Below are 13,776 nucleotides of genomic sequence, written 5' to 3'. Positions count from 1 at the left end.
GAAGGGTCATCGAGCAGATGTGCAAAACTATAGGCCTATATCTCTGATGTCGATCTGTTGTAGAATTTTAGAACATGTTTTTTGCTCACGTTTCATGTCATTTCTGGAAATCCAGTATCTATTCTGTAGGAATCAACATGGATTCCGGAAACAGCGATCGTGTGAGACCCAACTCGCTTTATTTGTTCATGAGACCCAGAAAATATTAGATACAGGCTCCCAGGTAGATGCCATTTTCCTTGACTTCCGGAAGGCGTTCGATACAGTTCCGCACTGTCGCCTGATAAACAAAGTAAGAGCCTACAGAATATCAGACCAGCTGTGTGGCTGGATTGAAGAGTTTTTAGCAAACAGAACACAGCATGTTGTTATCAATGGAGAAACGTCTACAGACGTTAAAGTAACCTCTGGCGTACCACAGGGGAGTGTTATGGGACCATTGCTTTTCACAATATATATAAATGATCTAATAGATAGTGTCGGAAGTTCCATGCGGCTTTTCGCGGATGATGCTGTAGTATACAGAGAAGTTGCAGCGAAATGCAGGAAGATCTGCAGCGGATAGGCACTTGGTGCAGCGAGTGGCAACTGACCCTTAACATAGACAAATGTAATGTATTGCGAATACATAGAAAGAAGGATCCTTTATTGTATGACTATATGATAGCGAAACAAACACTGGTAGCAGTTACTTCTGTAAAATATCTGGGAGTATGCGTACGGAACGATTTGAAGTGGAACGATCATATAAAATTAATTGTCGGCAAGGCGGGTGCCAGGTTGAGATTCATTGGGAGAGTCCTTAGAAAATGTAGTCCATCAACAAAAGGAGGTGGCTTACAAAACGCTCGTTCGGCCTATACTCGAGTATTGCTCATCAGTGTGGGATCCGTACCAGGTCGGGTTGACAGAGGAGATCGAGAAGATCCAAAGAAGAGCGGCACGTTTCATCACAGGGTTGTTTGGTAAGCGTAATAGCGTTACGGAGATGTATAGCAAACTCAAGTGGCAAGCTGCAAGAGAGGTGCTCTGCATCGCAGTGTAGCTTGCTGTTCAGGTTTCAAGAGGGTGCGTTTCTGGATGAGGTGTCGAATATATTGCTTCCCCCTACTTATACCTCCCGAGGAGATCACGAATGTAAAATTAGAGAGATTCGAGCGCATACGGAGGCTTTCTGGCAGCCGTTCATCCCGCGAACTATACGCGAGTGAAACAGGAAAGGGAGGTAATGACAGTGGCATGTAAAGTGCCCTCTGCCACACACTGTTGGGTGGCTTGTGGAGTATAAATGCAGATGTAGATGTACTTTGGCCAGCAAGGTCGCCAAATCTCTCCGCAATCGAGAACTCTTGGAGTATTATTGGCAGGGTCCTCCAACCAGCTCCGAAGTTTGATGACCTAACACACCAATCAGATACAATTTGGCACTATATCCCTTAGGATGATATCCAGCAGCTCTATTAATCAATTCCAAGCTAAATAACTGTTCATATAAGGGCTAGAAGTAGACCATCGTGTTACTACTTGCTCAGTTTGTGAAGCTTCTTCTCTTGAATAAATCATCAAATTTTTCTGAAACAGTAATCATTTGTTTGTCTGTGCATGTACATCACACCTACTGATTTCTGTCCACATTTGGATAATTCCTTCGCAGTCTCTCTCTTCTTGGTCTTAATGTATTTTAACCTCTGACATATACAATGCAGTCACAAGGAAAGAGAATGTCACAGCTGTCTTTCTTGATGTTGTAGCTGCAGTCCTTTTTGGCTGAGCTAATTATTACTGTTGTTTTGCATAGGATTAGCTACACCATTAACTAGCTGGCTGAAGGAAGGTGCTGCATTTGAATGGACAGAGGAGTGTGACGCATCCATGAGGAAAATTAAGTATGTTTTGACCAGTTATCCTTTCTACTGACACCTTGGACCTCGGATTATTTTGTTGGAGCTGTTCTTAGACAGGAATGTAATGGTGAGGAAAGACCAGTAGGTTATGCTTCTAGGGTAGATGAACCCAGCAGAAATTATTTACAGTAACACTGAGAAGGAGATGTTACCACTTATTTTTGGAGTGAACTAATTCAATGCTATTTGTATTAACAAAAATTCATTTGTTCACTGACCACAATGCCCTTTTGTGAATGTTGAGTTTGAAGGACCACAGTAGTCATTTAACTTGTTGGCTATTAAAATTATGAGAATATGGTTACAAAGTATGGCACAAAAAAGAGCATTTACACCAGAATGCTGATTTGTTAGTCAGAGTGATTCAGACAAGCACACAAGAGAGACATGTAGAATGATACCAATACACTTCCCTTCCAGATTTTGCTATAGGGGATGGTATTCTATATCACAAGACACCCCTGGATAATGGAGTAGTAATTCCTAAAGAGTAGCAGCAGCAGCAGCAGCAGCAGCAGCAGCACATAACAGCTGAGTGTCATGAAAGTTTGCAGACATGTCATAATGAATGAAGGGCCATGAATGCCAGACTAGCTTCAATGTTTTGGTGTAAGGGCAGACAAACTGATGTTTAGAAGTTCGTACAAACTTGCTTGCTTTGTGCCTGGAGGGGACTCACACCCTTACAAACCCTACCAGATGAAACTAAACCATTTCAAAATGTCACTTTGCATATCGCTAGGCCATTTCCACAGAGCACACAGAATAAGAAACACATATTATCTATCAACAATAACTTTTCCAGGTACATAATTCTAGTACTATTTGCAGATGTGACTGCAGAAACGGTTGCATGTGCCTTTGTCAGTCATTTAATGTTACAATTGGAAATTTGGATCCTATCTTGACTGATCAAGAAATTAATTTCATGTCTACCCCATTAGTACAATTATGAAAATTATTGAGAATCAAAAAAATGGCGGCCAACACCCTTTTAGCCAAAGGCTAATGATCATCTTGGAATTGACCATAACACAATCATTCAAATACTGTCTTATTACATCAAAGATTACACACCGAATGGGACCGGTATATTGCTTATGAAGCTGCTGAGTACAATAGTGGTATAAATCCTGTGAGGCAGTGTTTAGAGGACCCATGAGCTTCCCATTAGAACTGGATAAATTGCCACCTGGCATTGATATGGCTGAGGTTAAGCTGTTGGCATATCGCTTTAAAGCTATCTGGAAACAAGTTAAGCAAAATAATCCCAACGCTACTCAGAGACAATTGCAATGAAGCAAGAAAGGAGTTGCGCTCCTCCAGCACAAACCCAGAGATATAGTTCTGCTTTGTAGTCCTGTGCTTATGAAAGGAAAAACTAAAAATTCATGCCGCAATATCAGGGCTCATATCGTACCATACTAATCACTTCTCCTGCTAATGTGGAGGTCTAGCTGCCTGATTGTAACGTGTTTGTACATTTTGATCAATTAAAGCTGTATCACGGTCAAGTTCCACCACCCCTTGCAGTACCAACAAGTCCACTTCAAAATATTTCACCACACAGTAAAGATGCTGTGGTAAAGGAGGTTAGGAAGAAGAAAGATAAGTTACTGCCATCACACCTTGGGCTAAGAAACATGCATCTCTATGCCCCGAGGCCAAGAGAATGAAGCTTTGTTCAGTGAGTGAATTTATTTCCAGATGTCACGTGTTTATTTCTGTTGTATGGTTGCTAATTTAGAATGGTTAATTGTAATTTTGTGTTTGGCATTGTATAAGAATGACCTTATATTAGGTGGTTAGAACCATAATTTGAGAGGTTGATTTACCGATTTTTTGTGTGAATTCTACTGGGTAGGAAGCTGTATAAATTGCTTTTAGGAGGTAAGGCACTATAAGAAATACAGTTAAAAGTCAATAACATGAGCAGTGACAAGCAATAATGTATGTTTGCAATTTGGTAAATAGAAGTAATTGTTTTAAGCCATGGACAGCCAAGAAATAGGAGTTAATTAAGCTGGATGATACCGATATCATTTCCAGTAAAAAAGAAAAAGAAGGAATCATAGACAAACTACTAGATTACATGAATGTGAGCTACATGAGAACCAGTAAAAACGTAAATGCTTTAAAGTAAATGGTGCACCAAGGTAATACACTGGATACCAAATAGTTTTGGGTTGCACTCAGTAAAGACCCGCACATTATGAAAGATAGGCTGTTCAATAACTCACTCACACTGCTATAGGCCACGTTTTAACCAATGTCTAACTACTGTGAAATATAGATTATAGCTTTGAGGTAGAATTCTTTGCTGTGCCAGTCCACTGAATGACATTAAGAATGGATATTCACTGGGAAATGTAGTAGTGTGCCTCTCAAGTACCTGCCGAAGGTCAGTTTGTACATGAGTATACATGTTCTTGGTGAAGATATCTATAAATGTCTGCATCCACATGAACAAATGGCACATTGCTAAAATTTGCTAACAAAGGTTACTATTGAAACAACAGAAAAGCAAGTAGATGATTTGTTGTTTTCTTATGTGCGAGAAAGAAATGAAGTACTTATTAAGCATGTGACTGCAATAGCAGACAAAAGATTAAACTATTGTGTGTCTTACTTGCTCATATGGTTCATTTGAAATTACTGTACAACACAGTTTTACTGTATGCTTTAACTGAATGTAGGTCTTAGTTTTTAAAAATGTTGTGCTGCTTAGTAAAGTTTTGCAGACATGAAACTTCCTGGCAGATTAAAACTGTGTGCCCAACCGAGACTCGAACTCGGGACCTTTGCCTTTCACGGGAAAGTGCTCTACCATCTGAGCTACCAAAGCACGACTCACGCCTGGTCCTCACAGCTTTACTTCTACCAGTATCTCGTCTCCTACCTTCCAAACTTTACAGAAGCTCTCCTGCGAACCTTGCAGAACTAGCACTCCTGAAAGATTGGATACTTGCGGAGACATGGCTTAGCCACAGCCTGGGGGATGTTTCCAGAATGAGATTTTCACTCTGCAATGGAGTGTGCGCTGATATGAAACTCCCTGGCAGATTAAAACTGTGTGCCCGACGGAGACTCCTCGAACTCGGGACCTTTGCCCTTCGCGGGCAAGTGCTCTACCATCTGAGCTACCGAAGTTTGGAAGGTAGGAGACGAGATACTGGCAGAAGTAAAGCTGTGAGGACCGGGCATGAGTCGTGCTTCGGTAGCTCAGATGGTAGAGCACTTGCCCGCGAAAGGCAAAGATCCCGAGTTCGAGTCTCGGTCGGGCACACAGTTTTAATCTGCCAGGAAGTTTCATGTCTGCAAAACTTTACTAAGCAGCACAATGGTTTTACTTTTGCAATTTTTAATCGTTGTGGAAAGACACCTTCTGAAAATGATATGTTTATGATGTGTGAGAGTGGGTCTGATATGACACTAGCACATCTCATCATGACTGAGCAAGGTATCTCGTCAATCCCTGAGGACATTTTTTTCTTCATTGTTTTTATTATTCGATTAACTTCCAATTTGTTCGTGGGAGGTAGCAATAATGAATTAACACTTTGTTCTTTTGGGATTGATGTTCTACTAATCTTAGAACAATTTTTACTCAGATTGATTGGACTATTTATGAAGTAGTCATTAATGTAATTTGCTAAAGTAAGATTTCTGACTAGCACACCTTGATCATCTTTTAAAACAAAGTCATCTGGATTTCTAACATTTTTGCTTGGGCCTATTTCTTTTTTTACTACATTCCATATAGCTTTTGATTTGTTTGCTGACCCAGCAATTACACTGTCATTGTGCATTGTCTTGGCTTTTTTGATCACCTTCCTGTAAATTTTCTTGTATGTCTTAACATAATCTGTGAAGTGTTCATCTTTGTTATCTTTTTTGAGTTGACTGATATGTTTTAGTGTTTTACTAGATACTCTAATAGCAGGTGTTATCCACTGGCTTGTGTTCCTATGCGTGACATTGATCTTTGTGAGCTTTTTTGGGAAACACATCTCAAATAGGGACATGAATGTACTAGAAAAAGCATTGAAAGATTCCTTGGTTGTTGTTTGTGCAAAGACATCTTCCCAGGTTTCATTAGCTAACAACTGGATGAAGGTATTCACTTTTTCTGTATAGAAGTGCCTTTTGTATCCCCACTTATATTTTACTGCCTTGGGGATAGAGTAATTTATGTATGTTAATAGTGTAACACGAATTCTTTACAGACGAATAGAAAAACTAGTAGAAGCCAACCTCGGGGAAGATCAGTTTGGATTCCGTAGAAATACTGGAACATGTGAGGCAATACTGACCTTACGACTAATCTTAGAAGAAAGATTAAGGAAAGGCAAACCTACGTTTCTAGCATTTGTAGACTTAGAGAAAGCTTTTGATAATGTTGACTGGAATACTCTCTTTCAAATTCTAAAGGTGGCAGGGGTAAAATACAGGGAGTGAAAGGATATTTACAATTTGTACAGAAACCAGATGGCAGTTATAAGAGTCGAGGGACATGAAAGGGAAGCAGCGGTGGGGAAGGGAGTAAGACAGGGTTGTAGCCTCTCCCCGATATTATTCGATCTGTATATTGAGCAAGCAGTAAAGGAAACAAAAGAAAAATTCGGAGTAGGTATTAAAATCCATGGAGAAGAAATAAAAACTTTGAGATTTGCCGATGACATTGTAATTCTGTCAGAGACAGCAAAGGACTTGGAAGAACAGTTGAACGGAATGGATGGTATCTTGAAGGGAGGATATAAGTTGAACATCAACAAAAGCAAAACGAGGATAATGGAATGTAGTGGAATTAAGTCGGGTGATGCTGAGGGAATTAGATTAGGAAATGAGACACTTAAAGTAGTACAGGAGTTTTGCTATTTGGGGAGCAAAATAACTGATGATGGTCGAAGTAGAGAGGATATAAAATGTAGACTGGCAATGGCAAGGAAAGCGTTTCTGAAGAAGAGAAATTTGTTAACATCGAGTATAGATTTAAGTGTCAGGAAGTCATTTCTGAAAGTATTTGTATGGAGTGTAGCCATGTATGGAAGTGAAACATGGACGGTAAATAGTTTGGACAAGAAGAGAATAGAAGCTTTCGAAATGTGGTGCTACAGAAGAATGCTGAAGATTAGATGGGTAGATCACATAACTAATGAGGAGGTATTGAATAGGATTGGGGAGAAGAGAAGTTTGTGGCACAACTTGACCAGAGGAAGGGATCGGTTGGTAGGACATGTTCTGAGGCATCAAGGGATCACCAATTTAGTATTGGAGGGCAGCGTGGAGGGTAAAAATCGTAGGGGGAGGCCAAGAGATGAATACACTAAGCAGATTCTGAAGGATGTAGGTTGCAGTAGGTACTGGGAGATGAAGAAGCTTGCACAGGATAGAGTAGCATGGAGAGCTGCATCAAACCAGTCTCAGGACTGAAGACCACAACAACAACAACAACAACAACAACAGTGTATTGTGATCCGAAAGACCTAAGTTTACGTTTAGTGGCTCAGTGATACCATTCTCCATATTTGTGAAAATATCGTCTAAAAGAAAAGATGACAGTTCTGTTATTCTGGTGGCATCTGTAAAGAGTGGTTTCATGTGAAAGCTGCTGAGTATACTCAAAAGCTGTCTTTTTTCATCACTTTCAATTAACAGGTTAATATTAAAATCTCCACATAAAAATAATTTCACTTCATTACTATAAAAAGTGTTTAGTGCTGCTTCTATTTTTTTGAAGAATATGTTTTTGTCACCCAGTGGAGATCTATATATTGTAATGACAACTAGTTTTTCACTCTTCTCCTCAGTTTTTAACTCTATGGCACATGATTCAAAATGTTTTTCTATATTTAGATGGTCCAATTCTGTTTTCACTTTGAACTGCAGTCCTACTCTAGAGTAAATGCATACCCCACCATTTTTAAAAACACTTTGGCAATAATGTGATGCCAAATTAAACTTGCTTATATTTATGAGACTTAATTCACTAGCCTTGCACCAGTGTTCAGATAAACAAATACAAGAGACATCAGCAAGATTATTTAAAGCTACTACTAGATCTAGTACTTTGTTTCTGAGGCATTGAATATTCTGACACATTATCCTGACTGTTTTGCAAGTATTTTTTCTTTTGTCATTACCTGGTAATGTGCTGCTTTTTCCATAGTAGTTGTGACTTATCTGCAAATTTTCTTCCTGATTTGTCACAATCTTTTCCTTTTCTTTGTCTGAACCCATAAAAAATCCTTATTTAATGATGTACCTTGTCTTTGACTCCTCCTTAGGCAGTGTTAAGTTGCTGCAACTGTTGTTGATGGTTTTGTTGCTGCTGCTACTGTTGTCGTTGGTTCAGTTGCTGCTGCTGTTGTTGCTGCTGCTGCTGTTTCTGTGGCCGGTGGTGGTGGTGGTGCTGACAGGATTCTTCGTGCTGTTGCTGCCTTTGATTCTTTTATTGGCACTATTTCTGTTGATGATGGATCTGTTGTTGGAGTATCTGTTGGTTTTGCTGTTGTTTCCGCCGAAGGTTTAGTTGCAGTTACTGATTGTGGTTGGTTGGTTGGTTGGTTTGGGGAAGGAGACCAGACAGCATGGTCATCGGTCTCATCGGATTAGGGAAGGATGGGAAAGGAAGTCGGCCATGCCCTTTCAGAGGAACCATCCTGGCATTTGCCTGGAGTGATTTAGGGAAATCACGGAAAACCTAAATCAGGATGGCCGGACGCGGGATTGAACCGTCGTCCTCCCGAATGCGAGTCCAGTGTCTAACCACTGCGCCACCTCGCTCGGTCTACTGATTGTGGTTTGACCATTTGTGGTAATTTTACTGCTGCTAATGGTGCTGATTTTGTTGTTGCTGTTGCTTCTGCTGTTGTTGCTACTTGTGATGAACCTGCTGTTATTGATATTTGTGGTGTTACTGTTACTGTCGTTGATGGTGCTGCAGGTGTTTGCTGGTGCCTTTTTATTTCATCCAATACTGTTTTGTGCTACAATTTTCTTCCCTAGGCCATTCAAGTGAAGGCCATGAGAAGTGTGGAATCTCCGACCAATGGCACTAATATCAACAACACAAACATTTTCGAATTGACTGCATATACTGGAAAAACTCTCATTAGCAGCACTAATCTCTCTGTTCACACAAGACCAGCGTGGCAGATCATAGCGATGTGGAATGTTGACAAAGAGAATGTTTGTATGAGACAAAAGAGCCAGATGCTTTTCCAATTCTGAGCAGGCTTTAGAGGTTTCATTTTTATATACATCATTAGAGCCACCAAACAAAGTTACAAAGTATTTTGAAGTCAACTTGATAATTTCATCCATGTAAACATTCTTAATTACCTCCGAAAGGGAAGCCCCAGGCTTGACATAACTCATAGATTTCACAACTGATGCCCCATTAACAAGAGAGGCTATTCCGTGCCCATGGCTATCAGCTAGAATGTGCAGTTTTCCCATGTGATTATGTACATTTTGCTGTGACCTAGGCATATGTTGACATGAATTGCACGTAGGCCTATTCAGGGAGCAGCAACGGCTGAAACATGTACCTGCGTATTTTCAAATATATTTTCTGAAGCACTATCATCACTTATTTCGCTTAGCACTTCGTATCTGTTTCATAATTGAATAGGTGGGTTTAGTCTGGCCCTGTTGACATTGGTATCATATTTCCTTTCTGACAATGAATTTTCGCGTGTTTTCGGCGACGGATCAACTTTTGCACACCACGAACGGAACTTTGTTTCGCATACGCCATTACGCCTACTCTCCCGTACTTTTTACACAAGTTATGACTTATATTTTTGCTACTATAGTTAATGGTTCCTGAGTGGAGTTCACTGTGCGATTTATTTACGCCCGTTGTGTTCAGCTGCGGGGATTTGTTGCACTCGTCTTGTAAAACGCGTATCTCTTCCACTAACACTGCAATGATATTGTTTGTCTAATCCACCTTATTAAAGTTTTGCACACGATCTTCTCTGCTACATTTTGCGCAGAACCAAATCTTACGTTTAGGATTTACGTTGACACATGAATAATGAAACACGGTTTTTCATATCGTGCACATTACACCTTTAACCGCACGTTTCTTGCAGTGGCAGGGATCCGAACTTAATAATACACTTGTTTCCCCGAAAGATGATGTAGATGCTCCACATGTGTAATTCTCCTTATTACTTCTTGTGGTTCCACAGTTTTTTTCTGCGACTTTCTTTATTATGTAGCATGGCATGCACAAGTTTTCACAATACACACTGACTATACTGCACGATAAACACTTTTCCTCGTTATTTTTACACTTTTTTCCGGACTTTACACACTCACGATCCCCACTCGGCGCCATTTTATGTAATAATAAAGACAGGTATTGATACAATCAATGAAAGATCATGCGAACAGTGAAATATGCGAATCTAGAACTTAAAAATGCCGGAATGGTTCCTTTGAAAGGGCACGGCCGACTTCCTTCCCCGTCCTTCCCTAATGGATGAGACCGATGTCCTTCCCTAATGGATGAGACCGATGACCTCGAAGTTTGGTCTCTTCCCCCAAACAACCCCCAACCCCAAACCAAATTGAGACGCAAATCTCCAAGGTCATGGAATGTGTCAGTACATGAAATTACAACATAAATGTAATAACGGATAAATATAAATGTATATGAAGCCAAAAAAAGTCAGTCCATAAGTTTAAGTAAACACAATCAACAATACAACAAGAATCAGCTTAATTTTTCAAGGAACTCCTCGACAGAATAGAAGGAGTGACCCATGAGGAAATGCTTCAGTTTCAATTTGAAAGCACATGGATTACAGCTAAGATTTTTGAATTCGAGTGGTAGCTTATTGAAAATGGATACAGCAGTATCACACCTCTCTGCACGAGTTAAGGAAGTCTGATCCAAACGCAGGTTTGATTTCTGCTGAGTATTAATTGAGTGAAAGGTGCTTATTCTTGGGAATAAGCTAATATTGTTAACAAGAAATGACAGTGAGGAATATATATATTGAGAGGCCAACGTCAAAATACCCAGACTCGTGAACAGGGATCGACAAGAGGTTCGTGAACTTACACCACTTATCGCCCAAACCGACCATTTCTGAGCCAAAAATATCCTTTTAGAATGGGAAGAGTTGCCCCAAAATATAATACCATATGACATAAGCAAATGAAAATAAGCAAAGTAGACTAATTTTCATGTCATATGATTACTTACTTCAGATACCATTCGAATAGTAAAAATGGCAGCATTAAGTCTTTGAACAAGATCCTGAGAGTGGGCTTTCCAAGACAGTTGCTATCTATCTGAACACCTAGAAAATTGAACTGTTCAGTTTCACTAACCATATGCCCATTCTGTGAAATTAAAATGTCAGATTTTGTCGAATTGTGTGTTAGAAACTGTAAAATCTTAGTCTTACTGTGATTTAGCGTTAGTTTATTTTCTACAAGCCATGAACTTAGGTCATGAACTGCACTATTTGAAACTGAGCCAAATTTGCACACAACATCCTTTACTACCGAGCTAGTTTTGTCAGCAAACAGAAATATTTTAGAGTTACCCGTAATATTAGAGGGCATATCATTTATATAAATAAGGAACAGGAGTGGTCCCAACACTGATCCCGGGGCACCCCCCCCCCCCTCCTCCCACTTGATTGTACCCCACTCAGACTCCACATCACAGCCATGCTCAACATTACAAATAATGACCTTTTGCTGTATGTGAAATGAAATAGAGGTATTGCCCCAAATGCCTGGTGGAGGAGTCCTCAAATGGGTTGTGTAATACGTCAGCCAGGGGACAGTGATCCACGTAAACAGTAAGAGGTACGGTGAGTAGCTCATGGTCAAAGGTTGACCACTTACAACGGATGTCTGAAAGTTTATGAGAGAAAAACCACAGAGGCTGGGGAATGCCAGTTATCTCCTGTCTTAACATGGCACTAATAGCGAGCTCACTCTCGTCCACTGTTATAGTAAGACTCGGAGTCCGATAGGTGTAGTGATCACTGTCTTCGGTATGTCATCTTCCACCATGGGAATCTGGAGGTATGCTATTTTACAGTCAATAAAACTGAATGTTTTGGCAGCAGCTAACATTGAGTGACGTCCTATAAGTTAGGGACTGGATAACTGTCAATCATAGCTTGGTCACTGACCCACAAGTAGTCGCCACACAGGTGCCATGATTTGTCTTTATAGGAGACACCCAGGAACTGTCTGAAGGGCGGGCAATGCCTGCCTCTATTAGTTCGTCCACAGCGTATGTCGCCTCTATTCAGTTTGTGGGGAGGGAGGCATCGAGGTCTATGTCAGACAGGCAGGCCAGATGTACTGTTTATATGATAAACAGTACCACTGTGAACAGCACAAACTGTTTTTGGCCTGATAGTAGGATGCACAGCTGTTGCCAGAAACATGCCACAATGTAGAGCAGCGTCACTGGCAGAGCAGTGTTACTGGGCAGAGCAGTGGGTACACTGTCACAGTCATGCACTGAAGATGGACACAGCATTTCATTAATCTGTTCAGATTCCTTGCAGATAGGCTCTGGAAGTACACTGGCATCCTCCAAAGAGACAGATGTGCTGTATGGCTGTTGAAAACATTGTAGGGCAGCAAAATTGTGCTTGACAGCATGAAATAATGCTGCAGTGTCAGCAATGCCCTGCTGAAGATCCATGTTTTCGCATCTCCTAATGTCATTTGCATAGCAAAGAATGGTTGGACTTCTGACAGCGAAGTTCATTGACGAGAGGTGAGCACTTTATGAGGAGGTCCATTGTTTTATCTCAGTGTGATTAAGTGGTGGGAGATGGACAACAGTGTTTGGTGACAACTTCACTGATAACACCAATGATTGACTGCTGACCATTATGGCATAACAACAAACCATGGGTAAGGTCAGGAGGCAGGTGATAGTAATGCAGAAAGTCTTCTCCCAGAACCAGCTCAACCATGTCAGCGACAAGGAAGGACCACTGCACGTGACTGCAGCTTGCCACTCAATTTGCAGTTCGTTTGTAACACCGTTACTGGCTCTACATCCCTCAGCCTATGACAAGGCAGTCCAGTGTCACTATTTAAGTGTGTTTCATTTACCTAGGGCAGAAACGTGGTTGCTGATTACACTGACCCTCCACAGGCATGCACCTAGCACAGAGTCCCTGAGATGCTCCTAGCACTTACCTCCAATTCGTCTTCATGTTAAGATCTGCCCTACCACCTTTCATCTTGGCCATACAGAAACATCCACACCTCATTTGTACACTAGTCACTCCATCACTTCAAACAAGTTGTAGCCACACTATTCACACATCACACAGCCACCTATGAACACACAAGTCCACTCTGGGACACTTTCCAGAGATTCCCCAATGTCGATAGCCCTTCCCCAATTCTCGTTTCCATTTTTCGGTCCAGTCAGCAACATATGAGTTACAGTTATCAATTCCAATACTGATATGTGAATCCGTGCCACTATCAGTGCGTCCTTGTGACTTACCATACCTGCTCCACTGTAACTGCCAGCAATGCTTCAAACTACTTGTTTGGGTTTTGCTGTATGCAGCACTGGAATAGCACTTTGCACAGGGCTCCAAATGCCTTTGCACCTCCTTACGGACCCATTGAATAAGTCCCCACTTCACTGAGACAATAGACACTGACTTGTCCACAGGTTATCTGTCTACACTTTTAGTTTTGATAGCAATGATAAAATCTGTCCAGCTATGAAAGCCTACAAACAATGTCAGAATATTATGAGAAAGATATTTGCTGCTCAACATATAACAGAGATGCTGAATCAAATATTGGCAAAACAAAAAGACTTGTCAGAAAGTAAACATTCGGCCCACAGGGC

Source organism: Schistocerca piceifrons, chromosome 7 (genome assembly GCF_021461385.2).
Source record: "Schistocerca piceifrons isolate TAMUIC-IGC-003096 chromosome 7, iqSchPice1.1, whole genome shotgun sequence".
Lineage (NCBI taxonomy): Eukaryota > Metazoa > Arthropoda > Insecta > Orthoptera > Acrididae > Schistocerca > Schistocerca piceifrons.
The sequence above is the reverse complement of the archived record's forward strand: the minus strand, read 5'-3'. Positions refer to the sequence as shown.